Genomic DNA, 5,000 nt, shown 5'->3' with positions numbered 1-5,000 from the left:
GTGCGGCTAGAAGCCGCCTGTCCCTCTAAGAAGAAAAGTAATCGCTGACAGCACGAAGGATGTCACGCGACTAGTTAGCAGGCTAGAGTCTCGTTCGTTATCGGAATTAACCAGACAAATCGCTCCACCAACTAAGAACGGCCATGCACCACCACCCACCGAATCAAGAAAGAGCTATCAATCTGTCAATCCTTCCGGTGTCCGGGCCTGGTGAGGTTTCCCGTGTTGAGTCAAATTAAGCCGCAGGCTCCACTCCTGGTGGTGCCCTTCCGTCAATTCCTTTAAGTTTCAGCTTTGCAACCATACTTCCCCCGGAACCCAAAAGCTTTGGTTTCCCGGAGGCTGCCCGCCGAGTCATCGGAGGAACTGCGGCGGATCGCTGGCTGGCATCGTTTATGGTTAGAACTAGGGCGGTATCTGATCGCCTTCGAACCTCTAACTTTCGTTCTTGATTAATGAAAACATACTTGGCAAATGCTTTCGCTTCTGTTCGTCTTGCGACGATCCAAGAATTTCACCTCTAACGTCGCAATACGAATGCCCCCGCCTGTCCCTATTAATCATTACCTCGGGTTCCGAAAACCAACAAAATAGAACCGAGGTCCTATTCCATTATTCCATGCACACAGTATTCAGGCGGGCTTGCCTGCTTTAAGCACTCTAATTTGTTCAAAGTAAACGTGCCGGCCCACCCAGACACTCAATAAAGAGCACCTTGGTAGGATTTCAACGGGGTCCGCCTCGGGACGCACGAACACGCACGAGGCGGTCGCACGCCTTCGGCTCGCCCCACCGGCAGGACGTCCCACGATACATGCCAGTTAAACACCGACGGGCGGTGAACCAACAGCGTGGGACACAAATCCAACTACGAGCTTTTTAACCGCAACAACTTTAATATACGCTATTGGAGCTGGAATTACCGCGGCTGCTGGCACCAGACTTGCCCTCCAATAGATACTCGTTAAAGGATTTAAAGTGTACTCATTCCGATTACGGGGCCTCGGATGAGTCCCGTATCGTTATTTTTCGTCACTACCTCCCCGTGCCGGGAGTGGGTAATTTGCGCGCCTGCTGCCTTCCTTGGATGTGGTAGCCGTTTCTCAGGCTCCCTCTCCGGAATCGAACCCTGATTCCCCGTTACCCGTTACAACCATGGTAGGCGCAGAACCTACCATCGACAGTTGATAAGGCAGACATTTGAAAGATGCGTCGCCGGTACGAGGACCGTGCGATCAGCCCAAAGTTATTCAGAGTCACCAAGGCAAACGGACCGGACGAGCCGACCGATTGGTTTTGATCTAATAAAAGCGTCCCTTCCATCTCTGGTCGGGACTCTGTTTGCATGTATTAGCTCTAGAATTACCACAGTTATCCAAGTAACGTGGGTACGATCTAAGGAACCATAACTGATTTAATGAGCCATTCGCGGTTTCACCTTAATGCGGCTTGTACTGAGACATGCATGGCTTAATCTTTGAGACAAGCATATGACTACTGGCAGGATCAACCAGGGAGCTGCGTCAACTAGAGCTGAGCAGCCGGCCGCCCGGGAGTGTGTCCCAGAGGCCCGCGCGAACACGCAAGCGTCCGCTCAATTATTCTGCAAACAGGAGGAGGCTGAGCTCCCCTGCACAATACACCTCGAAACCCTCTCAGGTCCCGGCGGCGCGCAGCGCCGTCCTAAGTACTTGGTCGGGTTCGAGAGAGGCGCAATCGCCCGGAGTTAGGCGAGTAGACGCTTTAGGTGCGACCACCCGTGCTCCCAACTGAGCTTGCCGCTGCCGACAGAGGCCCGGGAGCGTGCTGTCGTGGCATTGCCGGCGGGAGACAACACGCGCCACCTACGGTGACCGGCAGCTCCAACGCCAGCGCCACAGAAGGGCAAAGGCCCCACGTGGGTGCCGAAGCGAACTCTCCCAGCACAGCGCACGTGCCAACACGTCTGCACAACTGCGATACAAACCACCAGCGAGAACCGCTGGGGCGACCGAGCAGCAGACGGCGTCGCGGCGCCGAGTGCCGGGCGGCGGCGCATCCTCAACGCACACAGTCCTCAATCGGACCAGCACACTGCAGATGTCCACCGCGCTTCGCACCGGGCCGGCGAGGACCCACTTTGGCTGCACGGCGCCGCGCGCAGGGTGCCCCGGCGCGCAGCTGCGCCGCCTGCCGCGTCCGTCGGCCGGCGCGCCTGCCACTGGGCGCCCCCACCAGCCGGCTGTAGCGCGTGCGCCCACGCACCGCGCGGCCAGCACGCCGGGCGGCCCCCCCTCACCGGCCGGGGACAGTCCCACCCACCCACAGCCGCGTATCGCTTCACACCCAGATTCACATTCACGTTCGTTGGTATGGTGGGGACCGCTTCGTAGCTGTACCGATCGTTGCCCTCACAGATGTACCTCCAGCAAGGACAACCGCACCACAACGGGTTACCAGTTGTTCATTTGCGTAACGTCACCAGTAAACGTACACGTCCATCCCCGTTTGCAAAGTCAACTATTATTGCATGCCTGCCTGTCAGGTGTCAAGACACACTACATCCGCTCACATCCACGCAACAAAATGTGCCCGACTAGAGGGCACGTGGAAGGTGCCCCCGTACGTATGCGATGTCCACTGCGCGACCAACTGTCAACCGGCCTCTGTAGCATGTCGCAGATGTGGAACGCGGGGCACCGTGCTATCACATTGTGTGAGAAGAGACTACTACGTCTGCATACACGCGCCACTACATGAACAGACGGCTCATGCTGATCGCCATCCACTGCGTCCATTACTCCCACACGTCTCTATGGCGTACCACACTGCAATGCAGCTGTTATGGGGAGATGACACGTAGCTGTGTACACAACATTCTGAGCGGGTTGCGGTTGGACAATACATTACTGTAACGTGTCATATGCCAATTACAGAGCAGGGTAAGGCACAACTTGGGTTAGGTTAAGGCACAACTTGGGTTAGGTTAAGGCACAACTTGGGTTAGGTTAAGGCACAACTTGGGTTAGGTTAAGGCACAACTTGGGTTAGGTTAAGGCACAACTTGGGTTAGGTTAAGGCACAACTTGGGTTAGGTTAAGGCACAACTTGGGTTAGGTTAAGGCACAACTTGGGTTAGGTTAAGGCACAACTTGGGTTAGGTTAAGGCACAACTTGGGTTAGGTTAAGGCACAACTTGGGTTAGGTTAAGGCACAACGTGGGTTAGGTTAAGGCACAACGTGGGTTAGGTTAAGGCACAACGTGGGTTAGGTTAAGGCACAACGTGGGTTAGGTTAAGGCACAACGTGGGTTAGGTTAAGGCACAACGTGGGTTAGGTTAAGGCACAACGTGGGTTAGGTTAAGGCACAACGTGGGTTAGGTTAAGGCACAACGTGGGTTAGGTTAAGGCACAACGTGGGTTAGGTTAAGGCACAACGTGGGTTAGGTTAAGGCACAACGTGGGTTAGGTTAAGGCACAACTTGGGGGTAGATTGCGGTGCAAATTGCGTTACATTGCGGTGCAAATTGCGTTACATTGCGGTGCAAATTGCGTTACATTGCGGTGCAAATTGCGTTACATTGCGGTGCAAATTGCGTTACATTGCGGTGCAAATTGCGTTACATTGCGGTGCAAATTGCGTTACATTGCGGTGCAAATTGCGTTACATTGCGGTGCAAATTGCGTTACATTGCGGTGCAAATTGCGTTACATTGCGGTGCAAATTGAGTTACATTGCGGTGCAAATTGCGTTACATTGCGGTGCAAATTGCGTTACATTGCGGTGCAAATTGCGTTACATTGCGGTGCAAATTGAGTTACATTGCGGTGCAAATTGAGTTACATTGCGGTGCAAATTGAGTTACATTGCGGTGCAAATTGAGTTACATTGCGGTGCAAATTGAGTTACATTGCGGTGCAAATTGAGTTACATTGCGGTGCAAATTGAGTTACATTGCGGTGCAAATTGAGGTAGGTTAAGGTGCAACACAGGTTAGGTTAAGGTGCAACATAGGTTAGGGTGCAAGATGGGTTAGGTTAAGGTGCAAGATGGGTTAGGTTAAGGTGCAAGATGGGTTAGGTTAAGGTGACATAGGTTAGGTTAAGGTGACATAGGTTAGGTTAAGGTGACATAGGTTAGGTTAAGGTGACATAGGTTAGGTTAAGGTGACATAGGTTAGGTTAAGGTGACATAGGTTAGGTTAAGGTGACATAGGTTAGGTTAAGGTGACATAGGTTAGGTTAAGGTGACATAGGTTAGGTTAAGGTGACATAGGTTAGGTTAAGGTGACATAGGTTAGGTTAAGGTGACGTAGGTTAGGTTAAGGTACAAACTGGGTTGTGTTATGGTACACATTGCGTTGTAGTACAGTACACGTTAGGTTTGGGTACGGTACACAATGTGGTATGGGATGGCGTGTTGTGGGGGGGGGGGGTGAGGTTCGTTGATATCGACCGTAGGACGTGGATGCCCGAGGCAGCGTCAGTGTGTCAAAGGAGTTATGTCACGTCGGGATGCGCTTTTCGCTAGTGAGAGGGGGCGAGCCGTGTCTGTGGTTGCGGCAGACCTGTGTGTTTCATTCCTGCCAGTGTGTTTGTGCTGTAAGACGAGGCAGTGTGGTGATGTTGGGTGCACCCCTGTGTAGGACATGTGTGGGTGTTGGTGGCTTCTCTGAGCAATTGTGGTTGTCGGACGAGTGGGGTATTCTGTTTTATGATTGGACCTCCCGGTCTGGTTATCATAGCGTAGTTGGTGTACTGTGGCGGATAGGATGCACCGGACGTTGGTCCATGCTGGTGCTTAGTTGTTGTATCTGTGTCTGTTACAGGCAGAGAGTAGTGTGTGATAGAGTGTGTGGCTGACGTGTGGTTCATTTTGTGTGTACGGACGTTCAGCATGTATAGGGGCATTTGCGTATATAATCTATCTATGTGGGCCTGCATAGTTTACTGAGCAGTGCTGTGAGGTGACTGAACTACGAGTGACGTACTGATTTACAGCGGAATGGTTGCCTTGTACC

At 52.7% G+C, this 5,000-nt stretch overlaps 1 non-coding gene across 1 annotated transcript in view; it reads right to left on the bottom strand.

The window, feature by feature from the left end:
• LOC126113219 (small subunit ribosomal RNA) overlaps positions 1–1,517 on the bottom strand; it is a 1,909-nt gene extending 392 nt beyond the window's left edge. Inside the window, exon 1 of the ribosomal RNA XR_007524753.1 lies at positions 1–1,517. This exon is cut by the window's left edge and continues 392 nt beyond it. This is a non-coding gene — a ribosomal RNA (small subunit ribosomal RNA).
• Between the last annotated feature and the right edge of the window lie 3,483 nt (positions 1,518–5,000).

This window comes from Schistocerca cancellata, unplaced genomic scaffold, assembly GCF_023864275.1.
Source record: "Schistocerca cancellata isolate TAMUIC-IGC-003103 unplaced genomic scaffold, iqSchCanc2.1 HiC_scaffold_242, whole genome shotgun sequence".
NCBI lineage: Eukaryota > Metazoa > Arthropoda > Insecta > Orthoptera > Acrididae > Schistocerca > Schistocerca cancellata.
This window is presented reverse-complemented; position numbering and strand designations above follow the sequence as displayed.